The sequence below is a fragment of the Colias eurytheme genome, chromosome 25 (genome assembly GCF_061535395.1).
Source record: "Colias eurytheme isolate Ceu_HAF_F1 chromosome 25, ilColEury1 Martin Lab GWU primary, whole genome shotgun sequence".
NCBI classification, from domain to species: domain Eukaryota; kingdom Metazoa; phylum Arthropoda; class Insecta; order Lepidoptera; family Pieridae; genus Colias; species Colias eurytheme.
Genome location: NC_143004.1, coordinates 1,660,511 through 1,688,046, shown reverse-complemented (window position 1 = coordinate 1,688,046; position 27,536 = coordinate 1,660,511). Strand labels below are relative to the sequence as shown.

Here is a 27,536-nt window from a genome sequence, read left to right as displayed (position 1 = left end):
AAAGAAGAGTGATTTAATGTGAATGAAATATGTTTTTCTTTCGCGTTATTTTTGAGGCTGTGGTAATAGTTGCAAGTGTATTTATGAATTGTGGAAAATAGAACGTTATTCGTTGGGAATGTTATTGTTATATTTTGTGTATGAGTATGTGTGTGTGTGTAAATAAAATATGGCAATATTAATTATTGCTGTAAATATGGTGAATTTTTTTGTGTGTGTTTTTAAGTCAGTGTGTGAGTGTGTGTGAGTAGGTGATTGTGTGTGTGTTTAGAGCTTGGTTTGATACATTTTATAAGTTAAGAGTAGATTTCACCTGCAATAACACCTCAAACATACAGAACTTAGTTCGAAATGAATTTGTGTCAATGCTAAACTTCGTTTAAAATAAAATCAAACACAAAAAGCCGATGATAGAAGAATCCTCTTTGTCAACGCAGAAAATAAAATAGGTTCCGAGTCTCAACTCGTTTTGTTTCGAACTTAGTTTACATTAATGATATGCTAATGCAATCGTTGATAGCGTTTAAACTTTTAAACTCGGTTTATCTTTGATCTCGTTTATAGTTATCGGTGAAATTAGCTCTTCCCTTAAAATTCGTCGACGGGTGCAATGGTCGAATGACCAATCAAAATTAAGCGAAGCGATCGTTCGTGCGGTTGCGCTCGTTTGTCTGACAATAAAACGGTCGGCTGAGGAAAATGATGCTCTTTTCTGAGCCGAGTTTGCTTCGCACAGCAATTGCTTAGTTAGCGAGGCTACTCGCTCTGTGGGGAATTAGAATGAAGGAAATTTGACACGGAAATATTTGTATTATTTTCGTCTCTTCTTATGAGAAGCTACTGACTCTTTTTTATTATTTTTCCTAGATTTCAATTAAGTTTCGGTTTTATCATGTTGTAGGTAGATCTTGTTTTGAACAAAAATATTTCGGATTTTGTACAATATTTTAAAGTAGGTAATAAAAATGTTATTTTTTAAGCTATTGCATAGCTTCTATCGCGGGCCTTGAGCGCGGGGACCGAATCGAGAAATTCCGTAACGAAAAAACCTCACGCTCCCCACTCCGACGGGCTCGGAGGTGTGGCTTGAAGGCATGCTATGCAATAGCTTTACCGCGGCAGTCCCCGAGTGCCACACGTCTTTTTTTAAACAATACTATAACGAATACTTTTACTATGCAAAAAATGCGGATTAAATATCCATGAATATATTAGCATTTGAAAATATAGGTATATTGTGCATGCATAAGTGGTATTTTTCAATAGAACATGGTGTTTCTGATTCCTATACTTTCTCACTTGTAGCAAATCTATTTGCATTTTATTACTCCCTTTGTAATAAAACGTGGGTATTATTTGTATTTATTTTTATGGAAAAATGTGGTATTTTATAATTTAGGTATACCTACTGGTTATTTTTTACACTGTGTGTATGAATAATTTATAATACTATATAAAATAAATATAAAATAAAATAATTCAATCATCAAAAGGATTACAATTATAGGTATGTAAAGAAATAAATTTTATTTTATTTCTAACCCTACCAAAATAGGTAAGAATTCTGCAAGACTCGTCTATGTCAATCACACATGAGTAGATTCATGTGCATTTAGAATTAATTTAAGACGGATTTTAAACGTGATTTATTCATTATAATATAATATTTATTAACCCGACGTTTCGCACATTTATGCAGCGTATAGTCTTTAATTTATAAATGTATAAATATAATAATCAAACACAAGTAAATACCATGTGCTATTATTTCATACTTGCTCTATAAAAGTTACGTACATCCTTCAAAACAAATATATTTGTTATTAGTTAACATTAAAGGGCCGTGTATGCTCTTTAATACCATCTCTAATCTCCTCATAAGTCATAACGATGTTATGTGGGCGTGATCGTATTAACACCAAATCCATACTTTACGACTGTTTACAAATTGCGCGTCATAGTATAAATTAATTCCGAAATGGGAATTTTATGACATACGGATTTGTGTTATATTGTTCATTTACTTTTATGTTTTTCATATTCGCGTAGTTTTTGTAGTAGTACTAGTATAATACCAGGGGCATTTCACGCAAAGCGGACACAGATTTCAGGGCCAGGTTTCAGATTTTGGTTATATTTTGAAACCTGACCCTGAAAACTGTGTCCGCTTTGCGTGAAATGCCCCACATACATCCAGTATCTGAAACTTTCGCGTTTATAATATTAGTAAGGATAGTGATAGTCATTAGTCGATAATTATTTCAAAGTATTTATTAATCTGTGCTATAGTGGGGGTTTTTGGTAGACGTTTGTTAACCTTTGTTTAATTAATTGAATTTTTTTACCAAAATTAATTATTATTATGATTCATTTACCATCATAATTGAATATTAAATTGACGATGGTAAACGAATTTTAATTTTCCATTGTTACCTTTTAAATACATTTTGCTTTTCTCATTTTTGATGATTTCATTGTTGGTTTTCCTTGTTATCGGGAACTCAATATTTAATTTCCCTTTCTTCTTTATTCAGTGTTGTAAATCTCATTACACTTCAATTAAAAATTTAACAAAGTTGTGTATAAGTTATAACAAACCTTGTGAAATATTATTTATTATAAATATTATAAATTATATTATAATGTTATTTTTCATAGCGATAAATATTATGAAAAATATAGAAAAAATGCCTACGTGAGTGATTGTAACCGATATTTTATGTATGTACTAACTATTTTCAGTTGCTCTTTTCATACCGATCAGAATCGTGTAGCTTTTCAAATGAATTAAAAGATTTTTAGACATTTTTTTTAAGCTTTTGCATAGCTTCTATCGCGGGCCTTGAGCGCGGGGACCGAATCCAGAAATTCCGTAACGAAAAACCTCACGCTCCCCACTCCGACGGGCGCGGAGGTGTGGCTTGAAGGCATAGCATGCAATAGCTTTACCGCGGCAGTCCCCGAGTGCCACACGTCTTTTTTTGTTGAAATACAATCAGCTAGGATAACCGGCATCATAAGTTGGAAAATAAGTTTTTTTTATAAATCCTGACTTTGTTATGTTATACTCTATAGTACCTATATAGATATGGGGTTATTTTGGATATTAGTAAATAAGCCTTCTTAATTTCTTTTTATATTTAAAACCAATATATTTTGCTACACTCAAAAATATCTTGTTTTCAATCCTACGTTTACATTACAGCTGTTAGAGCCCACGCCATTCCTTACAAGAAACCGAACACGATTAGTTGAATTTATGAAAGTATAGAAAAACTTAAAAGTGAAGGAAATTCCGGTGTACCTACGCTTCGCTTGGAAAAATAAATGTTTTTTGATCTATTTATTTCTTGTATCAATAACCCTGGTGCATGTGTTATAGTTTTTTTCATTTGAAATTTTGTGGAGTAAAGTATTGGCATATTCAGACTCAAACATTTGTTAATTATTTTTAGGTTTCCGAACCTCAACAGGAAAGAAAAATGGAACCCTTATAAGATCACTTTGTTGTATATTTATATTTGTATATTTAATCGATTTAAATTAAAAACCAATACATCATTAAGTACTAAATATAACAAACAATTACAGATATTGACCACATGCGTGAATAACTTTTACAATCGTTTTATTAATACATACAATACTACATCAAATAAACTGTAAAGTGTTTATAATTAGCACGGTAGTTACAAAGATTTAGCGCGTACAAACAAACAAAGTTTACCACTTTATTGGTGAATACCAGCTGAATAGCTATGGCACATTGTTTGTGAATGAATACAGATACTGCTTTCTTTTTTTGTGATTGTAATTCTTAAACTATTTTATCTAAACTAATAGTAAATTTGTGTTTTTGTTTGTATGTTTGTAATACACATAAAACAACTGAACCGATTTGAAAATTTTATTTCCCAAAAGAAAGCTTCACAATTTAGATAGGTACGCTTTTTGACCCACTTTAAATGAACAGATTTAAATCAAAGTTTGTACACTTATCAACAATACAATATTTTCATGAGTTTAAACGCGTTTATTTAAAAATGTAATACATATTAAATTTTCTTTTATCGACATTTACACCTACTTTCTTCTTATTTTTCTCATAGTCGGATGCTTTCTTTGGCAAGTGACCTGTAGGCTGTATAGCGTCATAAATAAATAGGTAAATAATATGAAACTGACATCTGTCACATTATGTACCCCGCTGACATATTATCAATGTGGAATATTAAAGAATATGTGAAGGTAACTGTAGTAGGAGTACCTACATTGTGACGATTTCGCATTGAAACACGAATACAATAACTAAAATCTGAATGACGTATGTATCATCTGAATGAAATGCTTTGAAATACATATGAGACGAGTGCGTATTAGCACACTGTAATCCTGATGATGGCAGGTGCGGTTTGACAGATGTCACATGTCTACTTTTTTGCTTGTTGTATCTGTCAATGTTCAAGATGTTTTCCTTTTACAAGGAATAGGAAGTGTATTCACATTGTAATAAGCATAATAAACATTTTCTTCTATTGTAGGTACTAAATCGCTCGTAATTTGCTGCCATGATTTCATAATAATAAATTTCAATGAGAATTGTCATTTCATCTGTCACGTCAAAGATATATTTGGAATTTATAATAGTGGGGCCACATTAGTGTTGTGAATTCGCACTCGAATTAAGGCCACGAATTCACGGTATAAATCCTGCCCCCCTAGACAAGTGGCTTTCTATTAGCGTAAAGTTCAATAGAATAGATTATGAATGTATGAGATTGACGTTTGATTACGACGACAACGACGATTAATTACGTCAATCTCATACATTCATAATCTATTCTATTGAACTTTACGCTAATAGAAAGCCACTTGTCTAGGGGGGCTGATGTATACCAACATGTATACGCATGAATGCCACGCGAAGGGAGCACGAATCCTTTGTGACACAATACTGACTCTGGTGAGGAACAGTCGCGAATGCACGTGAACTACACGAATACCGTCAACAATCACATTCACGCCTGTTCACGGAGTTTGGAGCCGCCATTAGTATTATATTTTGTTTGTTATAGTATTATTGGTGGCATAGTAACCTATAATAACGAGATAATTTTGGCAGTAGTTTATACGTTTATTTCACGGCGGATTTTCTCGAATGATTGCAAGCATCCTATGAATGTGGAAGACACTACTTATGTCGTGAATTCGCGGCGTGATTTCATGGCACTAATGTAGAACCACCATTACCTACAAGTGTAATATTTTCTGATTATAATTTGTTTCAGACTTCAGTTATTATTCGTAGTTATTTTGAAATTCTAATAATAAGATATATTTAAGTACGATTCAAACTTTATTCATTATAGTTATGAACATTTATTTCGTCAGTTGAGTTTCAAAGGCAAATTATCTAGAAAATGTGTTATCCTGTTTCTGATTTATCATTGAAATTGAATTGAAATTGAAACTGAAATACTACGAAATATATTTACTTATTAGCTAGATTTAAAAAAAAAACTTGAAAATAATTGTAATAACTCTAGTTATTACAAGGCAATATTTTTTTTATATATATAATTAACACAAACTTGTACATCCGGAAATCCTACTAATATTATAAATGCGAAAGTTTGTGAGTATGGATGGATGTGTGTTACTCTTTCACGCAATGCCGATAACAGTGAAACTTGGTATGTAGATAGCTGAACACCCTAAGGGTACGGGAAGATATCTAAGGTTACTTCTTATCCCGGAAATCCCTCAGGAACGGGAACTATGCGGGTTTTTCTTTGAAAACGCGGACGAAGCCGTGGGTGGAAATTGAATCACTACATAGTATAAAACAAAGTCGCTTTCTCTGTCCCTATGTATGCTTAAATCTTTAAAACTACGCAACTGATATTGATGGGGTTTTTTTAAATAGATAGAGTGATTCAAGAGGAAGGTTTTAGTATATAATTTATTATGTTTTAGACAAAGCGGGCGAAGCCGCGGGCGCTAGTATTAAATAATATGATGTAACTTATAATTTGGGAGCTTTGAAATTCTTTGAATGTAAAAAGGTCAAGGTATTATATCTTCTGTGAAGTAACCTTATGAATTACAAGAAACGTACGCTTGTAACAAATAATTTTATATTTCTTCGCAGTTCGCGTCAGAATAAAAGTTAATTGTTTTCTGCCACAATACCTCGTCCGGATGGAATTTTTATTAAGGTTGTTCGGTGGAAAAATCATTCGGTTCAAAAATTTGATGACTTTTTGAGAAAGTAAAGCTATCTATTAGAATACGAAACAAGTTTCAATACCAGTTGATCTCTTTCATAGGTCGTCGACTTTCGGAATGTTAACAATATTAAAATAATAATAGTTTAAAAAAACACGCTTTTTATAGAAAACCGAACTAAAAAAAAGAAAATTTTATCAAATTAGTGTATTGTCATCGGTCCTCAATAAATCTACAAAGTTTGAACGCAATCTGGCCGTTTAAAGTGGGTCAAAATCGCGCCCAAAGAAGTCGGTTACAAACAAACATACAGGTGAAGCTAATATAAAGCGTGTAAAAAGACGTGTGGCACTCGGGGACTGCCGCGGTAAAGCTATTGCATGCTATGCCTTCAAGCCACACCTCCGCGCCCGTCGGAGTGGGGAGCGTGAGGTTTTTTCGTTACGGAATTTCTGGATTCGTTCCCCACGCTCAAGGCCCACGATAGAAGCTATGCAATAGCTTAAAAAAACGAGTAACATAGAGTGAAAATAAACCCCGTGTGTTTTGTAGGATGTATTACATACAATTAAAAAGAATATATTACCTAGAAAAAGTAACCAAAAAGTAGCGTAGGTATGTAGCAGAAAAATTCATAAATAAAATACCATGCACAACAAAATTGAAAATAGAAAATTTACTTACACCCAATTGGATCCATAAATAAAAATAATATATAATCAAGTGTGAAAAGATTTGTAATACTTTTACATATAACATTAAATACTGTAACAGCAATTGAAACACGTTCGTCGACGAGAACATTAATTCTGGGCGTACTTGAGGCCAGACATACATCATTGTTACGCTAATAATAGATGGATAATGTAGATGTAAAAATATAAAGTGTATTTGTTTGTCTTTCACGTCGAAAAGGAGAGATTTTACGGTATGACTAACTGTTGCGCGCAGCTTCGCCTGCGTGGATAAGATAAATTTTCATGGTACAAATTTTCATCCCCTATTTTATCACCTTGAAGGTAGAATTGATCCTTTCTTAGTGGATGCCTACGTCTTAACATCTACCTGCATGACTAATTTCAGCCCGCTCTGTCCAGTGGTTTGGGCTGTGCGTTGATAGATCACTATGGCAGTCAGTTACACACAATCAACTCTCAGTTACATATTTAGATTTTTGTTAGGAGGCTAGAGAGCAACATTAGCTAGACACTTTTTGCCGTGGTAAAACATCTCATTTCTTTGGAAATTTTCTTTATAGGCGGGTGAAGCCGTGGGCGGAAAGTTAGTCAATAACGAAGAGGTTCCCCTTCGTAGAGTAGGCAGGTATATTTTTTCATTTTTATTCTCCTACATACTATCTTATTACCTTATTATAATATTTATTGTTTATATGATAAGTGTTATTGACCTATAGATTAGTATTTACATATTATTATCCATACACAGATATGTATATGTATGTATTTATACAATTTTATATTTGTTTTATGTAGTATGCATATTGTATTTAATAATATGTACCATGTATATAATTTATAGTTATATAAGTAAATTGTATATATTACTAGCGGTCCGCCCCGGCTTCGCCCGTGGTACATGTTTACGTTTTCTCTACATAAGAACCATCCTCGTACTTCAAGGAATATAATAAAAAAAGAATTACCGAAATCGGTTCAGCCGTTCTCGAGTTATGCGCTTACCAACACATTTTGCGATTCATTTTTATATTATAGATTAATAAAAATGTAATTGTGTATATTCGAGTGTAGTATATTCATCTATATTTATCTTTATTTATATATCTACCTGTATATCTATTTTAATTATTATCATTTATTTATTTATCTTGTTTTTTTATTCCTTGCCTTTTTTCTTCTACCTACCATCGTAATTTCAGTAAGCTTGTTACCTTTTGCCCAGGTTGCCTGGAAGAGATCACTTCTAAGTGATAAGGCCGCCTAATAAACTATACTTTTTTTGTTTTGTATATTAGCAATAAGTTTTCGATGTATAGTTTTATTGAAGAGTAAATAAATAAATAAATAAATAAATATTTCTGAAAAAAGTACCTCGTTCAAGGTATAATTCGACTTTCCGCACTCGGATAAAAGGAAATTACCCAATCAAATATCGTAAATATGAAATGATAGAGCTCAAATTAACAGATTACGTTTATCAGTTTAATCAGTAGTTGATGCTAAAACGTAGCTTTGATATTTTCCGATACTTTGATAGTAATTTGGTATTATACGCATACATATTAATAAGTACGTGGGTTTATACTTAAAGTAGGATATGAGCCTGTTAGATTTTTTAATAAATAATATATTAGAACATTGGTAGCAGTGATAAGGGTTCCATGGAAATTATTGAGAAATATTATATTATATTAATACTAGATTTCCGCCCGCGGCTTCGCCCGCGTTTTCAAAGGTAAACCCGCATAGTTCCCGTTCCCGTGGGATTTCCGGGATAAAACCTATCCTATGTGTTAATCCAAGTTACCCTCTATATGTGTGCTAAATTTCATTGTAATCGGTTCAGTAGTTTTTACGTGAAAGAGTAACAAACATCCATACATCCATACATCCTTACAAACTTTCGCCTTTATAATATATATATTAGAATAGAATATTAGATATTACTTAATATTGCAAATTTTTATTCATACACATAAGTGTGAAAATGTGTATTGTTCATGCAGAACATTGGTAGCAGTGATAAGGGTTCCATGGAAATTATTAGATTAGAATAGTAAGACATATTATAATGTTGCAAATTGTCATTCATATACACAAGTGTGAATGTATATTGGTCATTCAAATTATCTGTAAATTGTCCGCTCAAGTTAGTGAAGGAAAACATGGTGAAGAAACTAGTAAGATTAGGGATCAAAAGTTTTTAGGAACTTGTAATGTTAACCCGGATTTAATTTAACTCAAACTCAAACTCAAACATTCATTTATTCAATTAGACTACTATTTAGTAGCACTTTCGAATCGTCATTACATAAGTATTTTTAACATTTACCACCGATTCGGAAAGCAGTATCTATGGAGAAGAATCGGCAAGAAACTCCATAGTTGCTCTTTTAAAATAATGTCAATAAATTTACATATTATGTAACTTATATCTAACTACATAATATGCCAAAGAACTGTCCTGTGGTTTTTACGCGACAACCCTCCATGGGTCTTTATCGTCCATATATTCCTGAATACTGTAGTACGCTCTCTGAACTAGTACATTTTTTATGTAAGTTTTAAATTTAGAACTACTAAACTCTTTAACACTAGAGCGCTCGCGCCTAAAATTTTCCTTGAGTGCACGCGTGGGTCACATATGTCATCCAATACGACGGACGTTTTTTTTCATAAAAATCGTAGTTAAAAAAGTGAACAAAGTACTTATTTATGAATCAACTTTATTTTTAAGTGATGAAACAAAAAAAATATAAATATTTTCTCATTTTACTTAAATTATGAGCTAAACATAAACCTCTGTGAAAAGTAACTAATTTATTACTTATTGTGATCAATCAGTTTTTTTTACTTTGGAAACTACAAATTTGGTAAAAATAATCATCTAATTATAAAGTTTAAGAATAAGTTGTTCTTATCCAATAAAATTTTATTTTCAACTAGGTTTCCGCCCGCGGCTTCGCTCGCGCAGTCAAAGAAAACCCGCATAGTTCCCGCTCCCGTGGGATTTCCGGGATTGCGTCATTTTCCCGGGATAAAAAGTAGCCTATGTCCTTCCTCGGGTATCCAAATATATCCATACCAAATTTCATAAAAATTGGTTCAGTAGTTTAGGCGTGATTGAGTAACAGACAGACAGACAGAGTTACTTTCGCATTTATAATATTAGTATGGATAAAAAATAAGTATGTCCTAGCACTCGAATATGAGTATTTTATTTCGATTTTAGTTACCCATATATTAATAATTTCTTAAAAGTATAAATTGATCATAAGAGCAGTAAAAAATAAAAGCGGTATACTTGATTTTCACTCGTAATTGTATGATTTCAAAAACTTCCTAGAACGCTCGCGCGGGAGACATGCGTCACCCATGTACTTTTATATTTTCGCAGAGTACACTTCGTTGCACCAAGGAAGCTGACACGCTGCTAAAATGTCCGGTGATTGGTAGTCGGGGAATACCTGAGACAACAACACTCAAGCACGATTGTTTAAAAAAATATTTAGCAATATATAGCACTGGGTGACCTATGTCCCCCGCGCGTGCGCTCTAGTGTTAATATTAATATTTAATTTTTTTTTAATATTTAATTAACTGGTGGTGTTCCCACAGTGGGAATAAATACTGCTGGTAATGTATGTATGTAGTTATTTATCGTGGATTTTATAACATATTCATATATTTCTCTACTGCTCAATGAATTTGGATATTTAACATATTATTTTTACAATCGAAAATTGCTCAATATTTATTTATGTACAGTACATAATGTAACAAATAGTCGCTGAACTTTAAATTATTACAAAATCTAAATACAAATTGGCCATCTATTTATATAAAACTCAAAGGTGACTGATACAGTGATCTATCAACGCACAGCCCAAACTACCTACTGGACGTATCAGGCTGAAATTTGGCATGCAGGTAGATGTCATAACGTAGGCCCCGTTGTCCCCTAAAAAAGGATTTTATAAAATTCATCCCCCAAGGGGATCAAATAAGGGATGAAAGTTTGTACCATGAAAATTTATCTTTTTCACGCAGGCGAAGCTGCGGGCAACAGCTAGTTAATAATAACTAGTCACAAAGAAATAGGTACATACATACAAACATAATATTATAACAACACTAATTAGGTATCTATATAAGTCAGCAAATACAATATAAAGAGTTACAACAAAAACGCTTGAAAAACGGACCTAGAATGTGAAAATGAGGAAAAACACTTGATGAGAAGGCTTTTTCCGTAATCCTGTGATGAGCTGACAGTACCTAATTATACCTACTATTAATGTAGGTATCTCTGACCGCCTCCTTGGTGGAGTGTTTGACGTGTAGCGTAGCACCGAGGGTTCCTGGGTTCGATTCCCGGTGGAAGAAAAAAAAATGTCTCGGTCTGGCAGGCAGACACAGAAGGCTGATCACCTACTTGTCCCTAACGAAAATCGATCAGTGAAACAGATGTATATACATCTGCCCATTACCCCACTAGGGGACATGGGACTTCACTTGATGTAGAAACTTTAGAAAATAAGTACTATTAATGTAAAGCTAGACTTTGTTCAGGAATTCTTGATTCAAAAAATTCTTTCATTTTTGGATAAGTATGTGTGAGTGCTATTATAGGCCAAAATAATATTATGTTACTAGCTTCCGCCCGCGACTCCGTCCGCGCGGTAAAATTAAGAAAAATTAAGATTTATTTTTTTTCTACGTATTATCCGGGATAAAAAGTATCCTATTTTATGCCCAGGATAATAAGGTATAATTATACCAAGTTTCATCGAAATCGAACCGTTAGTTTTCACGTGATGCCTTCACATACAGACAGACAGACGGACAGACAGACAGACAGACAGACAGACAGACAGACAGACAAAAAATTTTTTAATCACATATTTGGGTTTGGTATCGATCCAGTAACACCCCCTGCTATTTATTTTTTCAATATTTTCAATGTACAGAATTGACCCTTCTACAGATTTATTATATGTATAGATGTAGACCACGAGAATTTTAGGACCTTTGATTTTACTGTAGTAATAAATCAAGCCATTACCTGCTTTTAGTGAGCAATAATAAGTACATTAAATTCAATTGATGTTTGTTATTGTATTAGTATTCCTATTAGTATCAGTAAATAGGTTTATTATAGTCTGTTTTAATTATGTTTTCCATGCTACTCATAGGTAAGAACCGAATGAAAATTGTTGCAGTAGTTTATGAGTTTTTCGCGAACATACAGTTGAACGCGGCGTAAGATAAAAATACATTTTCATAATCTGCGTTGATAGTGATGACTGATGAACAAGATATTATGTTTTATTGCACGCCTCATAAGCGAAGCGTTGAGGTGGGTACTACTGTCACTTCGCGCAAAACATCTGATTTTTCAAACTTATTTTTATTTATTTTTATCGTTAAAGTGGGCAAACGAGCAGGCGGTGCACCTGATGGAAAGTGATGCCCGCCGCCCATAAGCATTCGCGATGTTATGATTATTATTTACTTACCATTAAATCTATTTAGATATTTTAACTAGCTTTCCGCCCGCGGCTTCACCCGCTAAGTGTATCACCTAATAAATTATAAATATTATAAACTCTTCCATCACTATAGCTATTAAAAACCGCATCTAAATCCGTTATGTAGTTTTACTTTTAAAGATTTAAGCAAGCATAGGAATATAGGGACATATTAAAGCAAATTTTTTTAATCACTAAGAATCGTGTTTCCCAGTAATAAATAAAGTGTCCAGATCTGTCAATTGTCATTTGGGGTAATTAATTGTACGGCCCATTAATGCCAATTAAAAAGAAATTGATGCCACTCAAGTATTTTTATGTGTATGAATGTAATGTCGCGGGAAATAGTACCTAAATAACGAATGGGACTTAATTTTTAAATGAAATAAATTATTGAAGTGGAATTATTATTTTAACTATGGTGTATTTCAATGAAATTTTTTGTGTCCCTTAGTGAAGTAATAAGGAGTGGATTCATTTTGTTTTTTTTTTTGTTTTTGTCACGTTTTTAAACCGTTCATAACAATGAATTCATTTTAGTGTGATGATTTATATTTTATATACAAATTAGCTTTAAATTATATACTATAAATAATTATACTTAATACTACTACTTGACCGCCTCCTTGGTACAGTGGTTGACGCGTGAGCGTAGAACCGAGGGGTCACCGAGGACACAGAAGGCTGATCACCTACTTGTCCCTAAAGAAAATCGATCAGTGAAACAGATGTATGAATAATGCATCTGCCCCTTACCCCACTACGGGGACACGGGACTTCACTAATACTACTACTACTACTCTCCTTACTTATATTAAGAAAAAACCTGCCTAATTGAATTGAATATAATTTTATTCATGTTCAAAACATCCCATTTTCTGCGATCTCGCGAAACTGGTAAGTTTTCACCACTAAACTATATTGTGTAAATAAATAGGTAGGTACATAAAACACTTGCTTATTCAGCCAGATTATTTTTATGATTTGGTTCACATAATCGTATTACAAAGGCAATTACGTATCATCGGTTTGGAAAATAGAATAAACACTGAGCTAGAATATCTAAAATTGTTTATTTTATAGAGCCCTATAAAACTATTTTTGTTTGATTCGATATTAATTTCGCTAATCTAGTAGGCCACTTATTTTATTTTGAAAACAAGAGGTATTCAAAATACCTATTAATAAATAAAAAATAACCTTAATCTTCTTCAAGGAACTGCCTCTTCTCTAAGAAAGGGATATCTTTCTAAGTTTTGTAACATTTTCCGTTGACATTCCTCTCCAATCTTTTTCAACGAAAAATTTTTTGGAACGAAGTTCCTTATCGCGCGTTGGAAAAGGGGGCTAGACGTAAGTAAGACCAAAAGTTGTAACGACACTTTTTGTCTTCTCTTTGCTATAGTTTGTAAGTGCGGCGTGCCCCTTGACATCTCCCAATTTTTTTTTTTAATTTGAACTACTGGAGATTAAATTCAAATATCAAAGAAAAGGTTTGATAAGTATAATATTTGTTCAGATTTCCTATTTTGCATTTTCTATTATAATTTCGTTAGTCTTTCGATAAATAGTTTAAGAGATCTATTCTATACATATAATAAAATCGTAGGAAAGTCAAAACTGTACATTGAATATTTTTTTAAAAGAATACATAATCCATGATCTATAATCGATATAGAAGCCAAAAACATAGTTTTTAGAATTTTTGTCTGTTTGTCTGTTTGTCTGTTTGTCTGTTTGTCTGTTTGTCTGTATGTTTGTCCAGGCTAATCTCGAAAAGTACTGCATAGATTGACTTCAAATTTTGCATGAATATTACTAACAGGTCGGGTGAGGCTTTTTTAAACATATTATCATGCTATCACCTCCGGGGGAGGAGCTGTGAACCTTTTTTTTTCTTACGTATTCCGTGTATTACGACAGCGTACAATCTAAAGATTCATGTTTAAATGTTGGTTTCGGGTAAGCCATGCTATTATCTAGCTTTACACAATAAAAACTATGTCATTTACGTAATTTGGGCAGAGAATCAGTTTAATGAATTTATTAGTATACAAATTTGAAACAGCGCCATCTATGAGATTTCGTAAAAATCAAATCAATTTACATGTTAACACTACTGAATACAATGGTAAAAAATTAATAATTTAAATATAATTATGTATGTTATTTATTTATTTAACTCTTTAACCCATAATAATATCTTCCCTTCCCTATAAGGTGCGCTTATAATTCGTGTGAATATACTACATTTTTAAAAGTGAAGGTAGATGTTTATTATTTTAAGTCAAACTAGACACCATTACAATTAATCTAATATTGATTGTGTTCATTGGTTACATTTTTAAAAATCTTCGTGTTTTAAAAATTGGATAACGAGGCGGGACTCGAACCAGCATTCTTTAGTGGTCGAATTTTTTCTATTCTTTATAAATTTATTGTTTATGAATTTATATTTATAAACAATAATACAAAAAGGTTAGTTCGTTGATAATTATTATTCCTTCATCATTTACATGTTGTAAGTAAAAATATACTTTGACTGTTAATACTTTTGTTCAGTATTTACCTGTATGATTATTGCTTGGTAATTAATATATTTTCATGTCGTATACCTAATTAAAAACATAAGTTTGATGTGAAACTAGCTGGATTTATTTTTACACACTCACAGTCTTATATTTTGTGTTAATGTTAAAATAGTATTAATAGTGTAAATCATAATATTTTTTCACAATTAAAAATATTTCTTTTTTTTGATGATGTTGGCATCGAATTAAACTGCGCTGTCGTTTCGTTCACAAAAATGTGAAGTTATGAGGACCGAATATGTAGCCGCTTCAACTTACGGAAACGAGAGTAACCTGCGTTGTCTGTTAGTTATTGTATAGTCGAATTTAACGTTACATGGAAATTGGAATCTAATTATATGTATACTTATATACTTATATTAAATCTGTAGAGGTCAATTCTGTACATGAAATATATTTCCTAAATAACTATCACGAGGTGATTAGGGATCGACACTGACGCCAAAAATGTTTGTCCGTCTGTCTGTCTGTATAACCGTTATAGAAACAAAAACTACTCGACGGATTTAAACGAAACTTGGTACAATTATTTTTCATATTCGTGAGCAGAGCAGTAACTCTGTTCTCCATATTATATGTATAAAAAATATCTCCCGACATCATAAATGTCTATCTTTTATGGTTGAGCTTAGGAGTTCAAAGCTTTCTGATTATATTTGTCTACTAGCTGTGCCCGCGACTTCGTCCGCGTGGAATAGTGACTATGGGACCTATGACCATGGGCTCAGGGTGGGGCAACAATTATTGTTTTTATTTTCATGCTTCCACTCCCACGTTCACTCCCAGGCCCACGCCCACGCCCACGCCCACTCCCCTTCACAATTGGTACCTACCAGATCAAAGCCAGGGTAAGCGCCCCACCCAGCCCCACCGTGGCTACGCCCATGCTGAATTACTACTTAACATACAATTATTGAGTAAATACGTACTACCATAAAATATAATTAAAAGAATTGTTACTTATTAAAATTTCTTACTAAACTGAGCTAAAAAACTTACGTACCAACTTATAAAAGAAAATCAAGAAATGAAATGCCTAACCTATACCAAATAGTTACTACATAATATTGTAATTAAAAATTATGATTAGTATACAATATGGAAAATCAAAAAAGAAATGCCTAACTAATTCTACGTCAAATTTCTTTTAAATTATGTCATATTATTTTTTAGGAACCAGGGGGGGAGAGTAGCAAATTCTATTTCCTTCCTTTCTTAAATGGATGTTTTTAATAATGTATGATGTAGCCACTGATCAGCTTAATCGATACTCAATTTTTATCAAATCCAGGAACAAATCCAAATTAGATGTTTCCTGTCTCACGCACGAAACTAAAGGCTGAAGAGAGAGAGAGGGAGCACGTAACTAAACCGTTTAGACGAAGAAAAGTGTATAAAAAGGAATAAATAATTTCATAAACTTCCCGACGATCTTTAAAAATAAATTATTATATCATTTTCATTCCCACTTTTACCCCTATGTAGGTATAATAAGTGGATGAACCGATTTTGATACAATTTATCTAAGAACCAGTGTCGGAAAATATGCTGCCTAACAAAAAAAAAGCCGCATCTAATTCGGTTTACCCGTTAGCCAGCTACGGTGCCATAGACAGACACACACACACACACACAGAAATACATAGCAGTCAAACACATAACACCCGTATTTTTTGCGTCGGGGGTTAAAAATATAATACGACATAATTTAAAGGACATTTTATGTGGAAAATTTACCTATTAGAAGTAACCATAATGTTAATTTGACCCCGCCCCCCCCTTCTACCTCAGCTTACCCCCAAACCCTTGGGGAATTTTGATATGATCACCTGGACATGTAAAGGAATAACTGTAGCGTACATATAACAGATAAATTACGTTTTATCGTACACTGTACAGTGTACAATAGAATGCCTTAGCAAATGTTCGCCGTGATTACTTATAAATTGTCATAACTTTTTTATTTATGAACCGATTGATATAAAATAAACACTAAATGTTAAATGAAAATTACCACAATACATTAGTGAAAACCGCATCTAAATCGGATAATCCGTTTCTGAGATTAGCGTGCACAAACATACAGACAAACAGACAAAAAAAATTTTAACTACAGTTTTGGGTTCAAGATCGATTTAATAATAACACCTGCTAATTTTTTTCTACATATTTTCATTGTACAGACATCGCTTTTCCACAATTTTATTATATGTATTGATGATGATGATGATTGATGATTATAACACTCTCAGTCCGTTTTAACTTAATTTTTATTCACTCGCATCAGTGCCACCTAAAAAATCTTTATATCGAAATTCGAGCAAAGCTAAGAAAATGAGAAATAAGAGTTCTCAAGGATCGTTAGAGGTAAGAGGCTTACTATTGACCGAAAACAACATGTGTTATGCCGAGAACCTGAAACCGCTTCACAACGAGAATTGCCTGTGAGACCGAAACCTTCACTGAGAGGGTATAACGTCTCACAGCTGATCGCAAATGGCATATTTTATCTCGATAATCTGAAACTTTTACTCAATATGAAGACCGTTTGACAAATAATAGGGTGCACCATAATATTATTCGATCTCTTGAAGATGAACATGAGCATAAGCAATGACTAGAGTAGGGACGCGAATATTACCATTATTTGAGACAAGATTATTTGAGACAAGTACGATTAATAAGTTTGTTTAATGAAAGATTAAGAATTGAAACTATTTGGTCTCTTGAAACGGACGAATAGCGAGAGGCCCGTCTTACTGTAGACAGATTTCGACAGTCTTAATGACTTAGAGGTAAACATAGAAGATCAATCTACGAGTTCGGTGGTGTGGTCCGACAAATATAAAAGTGGGTTTGCTTATAAGGAACCTCACAATTGATTACAGATCATCTTCTGTATAGGCGATATTAACGTAGTATGTTCTTTTTGTAATGCTTTAAAGAAGAGTAAGTAGTCGGCTTTCATTTGAAGATATACCAGAACCTTTGAAATCACTACTTTTAGAGGAACATGTGCAATCTAAACAGTTCTTAGACAATATTCGCTCTTATAGTAGTGCGTTTTAAATGATCCTTTGGTGCTCAACAATTATCAGAGGATCCTTTCATGCTTACTTTTAAGATACAAGGTCAAGTTTATCATTTGATAGGATCCCTTTTGCCTGAAGGCCAACCTAAGTTTCTTCAAATATATCTTGTATTCGACTACAACGAATAGTCGAATACAAGAAATCAATATTTCTCGAATTTAAAATATTACAATTTTTCCTACAGTAGGGCGACGAATGTATTTTCGCATAGTAACGGAGGGGAACTCACGGGGGGTCGAGTGACGCGGGCCACGTACCACAAACATGCTTAGTTTGTTGTACCGAGCGCGAAAGAAAGTCATCGTGTTTTTAGTAAAATTACTATGTAAACTATAACGTAATTTAATACTGAGGTACATATTATATAATGATGCGCTCAAACTGTTAATCTACATTTAATTTAGATTATTATTTGAATTACTAAGTAATGTAGAATTTAAATCAAATTCACTCATGTTTTCCTCAGATTTTCGATGTCCTTCGATTTTAAGATTTTCTTATCAGAGTATTCAATTTTAATGTAGTTAATTTTTATAAGAGACAATTAAGAACATTCAAAAATAAAGTGTCACGTATTTTTTTTAAACGACGAATGACGAAAAACGACGTAATCGCGGACGAAGTCGCGGGCAACAGCTAGTATTTAATATAGAAAAAGTCACATTCCATTGTTTCGAATGTATACAATATAATCTGTCAAAAAACAAGCTATTTTTCTGTTTTATTTTTAACCGAGAACCATGATGGCTTCTCTTCAAAATAAAACGCAATTCCCTCCCAGTGGGAGGTAATACTTATTATTGGTATTTATTGCTAGCCTTTCAATAGAAAAGTCTCGTGTTATTTCTTAGATATAAAATAAATAAATTCACAGAAATTCGATTGAGAAATAGTTAAGATAGGGACAAAAGGTAGATAAAGAATTATCGAGAAACTAATGGACTGTTTAATTCATTTATTAAACTTTTAAAAATTATTGTTCACATACGAGTTATATTAGTCATGTGGGTATGAGTAATTTTATCCCTAGTAATTCTTCAACTACCCACAACAAAATTAAAATTCACTAATACGTAGTAACTAATTAGTAATCTGTTTTATTACTTAAGTTAAATTTAATTTGAAAAGCATTAACCAATTTCTTTATTAATTTTAAATTAAACCATAAAATATTAATTATATTACCACAAAAAAATGCAATTGCTGAACTTAAATAATGCACAAGAATAATTAAATAATTGCCTAGTGAATCGTACATAATCCATACTAATTAAAAAAAAAGTTCAGTTTCATTCAAAAGTAACAAACGATATTATTCTACCAAATTACCACCTAATAAATATACTCTAACAAACTCTTCACTTGCCAATTTATGTTACAGTTCTCGTGAAAAATTAGCACTCCCTTGAATGATTGCCTCCGTCCATTTTAACTGTAACACATTTTTCGTTTCAGCCACTCACAAACACTTCTCAATTTAAGCTAAAAAGTGATTATCAAACCCAGCTCTTTTTATTTCCGTACACATCTGTACTCAAGCGATTATGTTTTTATTTTAAATACGACTTTATTGACGAATTAAAAATGCGATTTATGATATAGTAGATAAATTTCCGCGCGGCGTTGCGTCGCTCGCTTTGTAGAACACTAGAACTATCTAATCTATCTATAAAAAAATCTTATCAAATTTCGTTGCGTAGTTTTAGAGATCTAAGCTAATATAGAGACGGAAAGACTGCGACACTGACTTTGTTTTATACTATGTAGTCAAGTCTGGTATCGCCGAAATAACTGTTTTTTATTAATTACAATAAATTATTGGGTTAATTTAGGAAAAATAAACAGCTATTTAAATTTTATTTTTTAAATTCATTCATCAGGACACGGAATTATTAAATAAAATAAATGAAAATGTACGGCGTACGCTTCTTGTCAAAATGTTTCCTGTGCTCCTGTTATCTAGAGAGGCACTCAGGTTTACAATGTTCACACATTAAAATATCGCAAAAGCAGAATAAATTAAACAAAGTAGGCCATTTTTTACGGACGTCCTAAAATGAGGAAGGTTCTAAATTTATAGGGTATTCGACTGTGACATTAAAATACAATTCAAAAAGCTGTACTTCTACCCATGTGAAAGTAATAAATACTCAGATTCTGTACGAATAATAAGAAAAAATAAACATAACAAACAATTACTCACGCTTTATCTAACCTAAATGTATTAAAAACTAGCTTTCCGCCCGCGGCTTCGCCCGCTTTGTCTAAAACATAATAAATTATATACTAAAACCTTCCTCTTGAATCACTCTATCTATTAAAAAAAACCGCATCAAAATCCGTTGCGTAGTTTTAAAGATTTAAGTACCGTATACATATGGACATAGGGACAGGGATAGAGAAAGCGACTTTGTTTTATACTATGTAGTGATATTATTTAATATCCCTAACTTCATAATACTAGACGACACCAAACATTATTTATTTCACTCTACATTTATCCTTAATACAAAAGACCAATGACTTATAGACCTTAAACCACTTAAGACAGACCAGACTCAAATCATTCAAAGACTTAGGACCAGCTTTCAACCAAGAAACCAAAGTATTATTACTGTTATTCATTTCAAACCCTCAACCCAGTTTTACCACAAAACCCAGATTTATTTCTCTTAATGCTCAAGGATTCTCTATCATTTGCTAAGCTCTGTATTGTAAACATTTATTTAGGTTAGTGTACAAGGTACAAGTCATTCGTTAAGACTCATATAGAATACTAGCTGTGCCCCGCGAATTTACCCGCATTACTCCGCTCCTATCGTGATGATAAATCGATAAATGGGCTATCTAACACCGAAAGATTTGTTCAAATCGGACCAGTAGTTCCTGAGATTAGCGCGTTCAAACAAACTATAAAGCTTTATAATGTTAGTATAGATTCGTTTAGAAACAAAGTTGAATCAAGAAACAATATGTTGCAGAAACGCTAGCAACATTATGTGGTAAAGTTTTAATAACGCATGTTGGAATTTTCACACCTGAGGAGTAACCGCACTGAAACATAATTTCAAGCAACATTGTTGCTTATTGTTTTGGCACATGTTTCCATGAATACCAATTTGCTACTGTATAGGTAAATGAACACTTTTTGAAAGGCAAGTAATCATAGGCATATTTGTTCATCTATACTAATATTATAAAGCTGAAAAGTTTCTTTGTTTGCTTGAACGCGCTAATATCAGGAATTACTGGTCCGATTTGAAAAATTGTTTCGGTGTTAGATAGCATAGTTTATCGAGGAAGGCTATATACTATATAGGCTATATATATCATCACGTTAAGACCAACAGGAACGGAGAACTGCGGGTAAACCGTGGGGCACAGCTAGTTAATTAAAAATACGTCTCATTTGGTTATCAGGTTGGTGAATGTCGATCCTAATTCGGATCTTAGACTACTTATAAGAAAATTTGTAGGTAGGTATATTTTAACTAGATTACGATCAAATTTTTTTTCGAACTATCTATTCATTCCTAATGTATAAATAAATAAAATACATTAGAACACAATATTATTTGTTGGCTTACCTGACTGTCAAAAACGAAAATATTTTTTTTAATCAAAAATGACAGAGAAAATATTCTCCTTTCTAGGCAGCCGACCCCGCAAGATACGGGAAAGGCTAGGAAGAAAGGAGAATATTTTCTCTGTCATTTTTGATTAAAAAAAAATATTTTCGTTTTTGACAGTCAGGTATGCCAACATAACGACAGGGGAACTCTATCGTGAAATGCACTCTAATCAGATACGTCTGAAGAATTTTCTTTAGAAATAAACATAATACTTATCGAAATCTTTTCTATACGTCTCGGAAAAAAATCTGCACATCTCTCGTGACGAATGAACGTACGTTTTTCACAAAAAAGAATCCTTACAGATTTTTAAATTGAAAAGCCTATACAATCGCTACAAGGTTAATTGCTTGTATTTGTTATTTGTAATGTTTTGAGCCCTATTGCAAAGAATTAGAACTGGTTTTCTTGTGGCTGATATTAAAGTTCCTTTTAGGGCCGATTTTTCAATGCCCAGATAAACAGCTAGATAGACTTTATTCTTCAGTTAACAAAATATTCAATTTTTCAATAGACGAATAGGACTTATCTATCGAATAACTACGTTATTTGAGGAATAAATCTATTTGCCGCTCCAACGGCCAGATAGCGCGCTATTCGACGGTTAGGCGTTTGAGTTGACAACTGACGCGTCAAATTTGGGATATTTTCGTATGTCATAACATAGAGCGTAGAATTATTAACAATTAAACCTCTTTCTATATAATTATTATCAATTAAAATCATATTGAAATTGATGTTTTTGATAGTACTGATGACCATGCCATTGAAAATTTGCCGAACGCTGCCTTTAAGTATGTCGTTTCCACCGTAAAATATATAAATTGAAACACAAATTTAACCAAACTCTTTACATCATCAAAACAACAATCAAAAATCATAGAAGACAAGACAAACTTAAAATGCACTCCTGACGTGAGTCATAATGACGGTTGTTGACAAATTGCAAGAGTTGACTCCTGACTAATTTAATATGTTTGTTTCGCCACTCCGAGAGCAGAGCTGCCAATATGGAAATATTTGGTCAGATAGTTATTCATCAAATAAATCACGATTGAAAAATAGGCGAGCCGTTATGAGTAAGATAAATAATTGAATAAATCTATTGGAAGGGTAGTTATTAGACTGTTTATCTCGGGATTGAAAAATCGGCCCTTAGCCTATTTAACACTTTTTATTTGACATTTTAACTGACAGATAAACTCAACAGAACAAAGCAGAAGCTGTAGAACTGTCCAGAGGTTTTCTGTATATTGTATTGTTTCAATTTATTCGACGTATTTAAATAAAATGAGATCAAATTGGAATTCCTAGATTCCCGGAGTTTGTGAGATTTCGTGCCTTCCATTCAAAAACGGCTGATAAAATACTTGAATGTTTAATAAAATTATTTTTTTTTATGGTAAACAAGGAAGATATTAAAAAGATAATACCTACTTGTTATATTATGTACTATTGGTGCCCGTCGGTTTTACTAAATAACACAATATAGGTAAAGGTTTCCATAAATAAGTTTTTCTTTTTATCATAAAGTTACAATACAAAGTTTTAAGTAGCATTACTTATCTTTGAATTATCAACCAAATAGATTTTAACCGCGTTATAATAAAAGAAGAAACTCAGAAATGAACAATATTAAATTTGAATATAACAGACTTCTCAAAACTTAAGCTATGTTGTATATATAAGAATAGTAGAAGTATAATATAAGAAACTTCTCAATATTTTAAACAATAATGACACCATTTCGCAATTATTATATTATGCGCGTTTAAGTTTGAATATTAATAATTAGAAAATTCTTTTTAAAAAATAAAGAAAATTTTTTTCTTCATTAATAAGATGAAGGACAATAATTACGTATTATAATGTTCACCTCAAATTCAATACATACACACACAACATCTATATCTATACATATAATAAATCTGTAGAAGGGTCAATTCTGTACATTGAAAATATTGAAAAAATAAATAGCAGGGGGTGTTACTGGATCGATACCAAACCCAAATATGTGATTAAAAAATTTTTTGTCTGTCTGTCTGTCTGTCTGTCTGTCTGTATGTGAAGACATCACGTGAAAACTAACGGTTCGATTTCGATGAAACTTGGTATAATTATACCTTATTATCCTGGGCGTAAAATAGGATACTTTTTATCCTGGAAAAATACGTAGAAAAAAAATTAATCTTAATTCTTCAGTTTTATCCATAGACGTTGTTCTGTAGAACCGCGAACACACGTTGCGTATAATTATTATAGGCCTAGCCGTATTTGGGTCCAATCAATTTATAAGATGTCATTGTCAGAGTTAATCAAAATGGAGACCATCCACGCGAAGACCGACATCCGCGCGGACGGAGTCGCGGGCGGAAGCTAGTTTGAAATAAAACTATTCATGCTTCATAACATAATTTTACCCTTTGACTTAAACTATCCATACTCATGTTTTAAAGATTGTTTGTATTTTTGAAAGTAGCGAATAAACTATACCGTATTCAGAACTTATTTTATCAGAAGAAGCTGCATTACTAATCTTAGCGATAAAGGCCATATATTATTTGTTTTCATCCCCATAAGCGGAACCAGAACAAAAGACTAGTTATTACCCTACTAATATTATAAATGCGAAAGTTTGTATGTTTGTATGGATGTTTGTTGCTCTTACACGCAAATACTACTGAACCGATTACAAATTTGGTATGTAGGTAGCTGAAGACCCAGAATCAGATACTTTGAATCACGGAAATCCTGCAGGAACGGAAACTATTTTTTTATGTTTTTTCCTTGAAAACGCGGGCAAAGCTGCGGGCGGAAAGTAATTTTGTAACTAGCCGGCAGCCGCGGCTTCGGTCTTCATACTACCGAAACAATATTCTTAGTTTTAATTTCCATTCGCACCCTTAAAAATTCACCACATAACTACCTTTACTGAACTAGTGGGTAATAAACACTTATAATTAAAAATATTTAAAACAGCCTTCAATCTTGTCCAATAATTTAATTAAAATTTACACAGAATTTAATTATTTCTATATCCATTTAAAAAGATTTCTTAAATCAATATTATAACAATTTTTTTTATCGGTCTGTGGACAATTAACATTTTATTCAAAAAGGTCAAAATCCAATCATTCGTAAAAATTAATCGATAATAATAAAGATAAAATCAATTCAATTAACTTACCTTGGCTTTAAATAAATCTAAAATAAACCTATTACTGAAAGTGAGATAGAGCTTCAACCACCTATGTATGTAGATAATACTGAGAAAAGTACTGAAATTAAGTATCCCGCTGTTTAGAAATTATACGAAATCCTTATTTTATAATGTTTCTTAGGGACCCAATTATTTAAATATAGAAATATAATTAAAGACTTAATATTTAATTAATTTAATAAATTAGCCACTTACCAATTTTCTTCAAAATTACAATTAATTTCCTTCAAATCAATTCTCCAGCAAACTTTTAAAAACAACACACGAAAAATTCAAACGTTCCACAAACTTTTTTTATAAATAAAAATTTATTACCAGCCAGTACAACAGATCCGAAAAAAATCACAGATTCAATAAAAAAAATGACAGTTTGATTTTTTTTTCTTCCGTAGTGGCAAGGGACAGTTCGAATTATTCCCGCGACGCGTTTTCCCGCGCAAAAGACAAGCGAACGTTATTCGGCCTACCGCTCGACTGCCGAATGGAGGTTTCGGACATCCCAATACAGATTGTGTACAGATATTATCTTGATATCAGTATCGGTAACTGTCATTATTGTCTGGTCACAATCGTGTACGAAATAGATACGTAGACATTATTGCGAAGAAATTATTAGATACTAGCGGTCCGCCCCGGCTTCGCCCGTGGTACATATTTACGTTTTCTCTAAGTAAAAACCATCCTCGTACTTCAAGGAATATAATAAAAAAAGAATTATCGAAATCGGTTCAGCCGTTCTCGAGCTATGCGCTTACCAACACATTTTGCGATTCATTTTTATATATAAGATTTAAAGAAATCGAATATCTTTTCTAGTACTAGAAATATTTATAAGAATGAAAGAAAATGTTTCCATCGATATTCTAGAGCCTTTTATAATAATTATTGAGAGACAAAAAGAAAACTAATAGATAAGTACTAAGTATATTATAGCATGTGGATTGCTATTACGAGTGTGAAATAAAATTAATATTGTGTACAAATATGAAAACAACGAGCGATAAATTAATTATTTTTACGAAGTAATTTTAAGTTTTCTTTAGTAATTTTAAGAAACGCACCGAATCTTATTCATGAATACAAATTACACTGCCAGGTGACTCTCATTCCGGTGTAATCGAGAAATAATAAATTCACATAAAAAACGTAATCTACAATGAATATACGAAAGTATTAAAAGGTCCTGCATTTTACAAATCCCTTTCTTATAGAGATAATGAAGTACTATTTAATTTGCGTAGTTTCAATACGATCCAATCTTCAATAGAATTCCGCTAGTATTCAATCCTTGAAATGGGTTTTTCCGTTTTCGGCTTCAAATGATTAATGTACTAGGCACTGCTAGGGTTGTTTGGAACCTTTGGAACATTGTAATGACTCTCATCTGCGTTCCAATGCACGTATCTTGGTACAATAAATCTACATTTTAAAAGTGGAACATGTCCTTTATTTATTGAAATACTAACTGCCCGGTTACACTGAAAAATGAAAAATGAAAATGAAAGTGAAAGTGAAAGTGAAGTGAAAATGAAATGGAGTGGGAGTGGGAGTGGGGATGGGAGTGGGAGTGGGGGTGGGAGTGCGTATTATTTTTATTAATACGCATTATAATCCGGTCAAATTAAGGTTGAAAATAGTATTGAAATAAGGATAATTCCGACAAAGCCAAATTTTGGTGAGGAGCTGGAGTGTACCATAACAAATAAAAATTGAAAAGTCCCCACTTATCTTTTGTTATCGAATAACTTTTGAAGCACACATGGGATAAGTGGGGACTTTTCCATTTTTATTTGTTATGGTACACTCCAGCTCCTCACCGAAATTTGGCTTTGTCGGAATTATCCTTATTTCAAATGCTTAAGTTGACCGGATTATTATTTTTCTATTTGACAATCCATACTTAATATTATAAATGCGAAAGTAACTCTGTCTGTCTGTCTGTTACTCAATCACGCCTAAACTACTGAACCAATTTGCATGAAATTTGGTATGGAGATATTTTGATACCCGAGAAAGGACATAGGCTACCTTTTATTGCGAAATATGTACCACGGGCGAAGCCGGGGCGGACCACTAGTTTCTTATAACTCTTTGTTTAGGGTGCACTCACACACATCAGTCACCGTCAAGTCACCGATGACTGATCGGTGACGGTTCGTGTACGTATCCACAAACACCAGTCACCGTCATGTTGTCCGTCAGTCACGTCGCCGGTTTGACTGAATCATTGAACACATACATCAGGTTAGTCAGTGATTAGACGTGTGTCACGCTAGAGAACATGTAGCAATTATTGACGGTAGCACGACGCTGACTGAACTGAGACGTGACGGCACCGGGTGAGTGGGGATAAAAGTATGATACATGTATGGAAAGATTATTTGACGTGCCTGACCGGTGACGTCACTGATAGATTTCGTGCCGGCGACTGTCGTGTGGGAACAGAGTCATACTAGAACTATTGATACATATTTTTTTTTAATCCTGTCCGGTGACGTGCCGTGACGGTGACTGATGTGTGTGAGTGCACCCTTATTCATGACA

The 27,536-nt window shown here is 32.8% G+C and overlaps 1 protein-coding gene across 1 annotated transcript in view; it reads right to left on the bottom strand.

The window, feature by feature from the left end:
* The window catches only part of LOC149897450 (orexin/Hypocretin receptor type 1-like), a 92,244-nt gene extending 66,794 nt beyond the window's left edge, over positions 1–25,450 (bottom strand). Inside the window, exon 1 of the mRNA XM_090116377.1 lies at positions 25,188–25,450. The gene's annotated coding sequence lies outside the window, so the exon portion shown is untranslated. The remainder of the gene's footprint in view (positions 1–25,187) is intronic.
* Between the last annotated feature and the right edge of the window lie 2,086 nt (positions 25,451–27,536).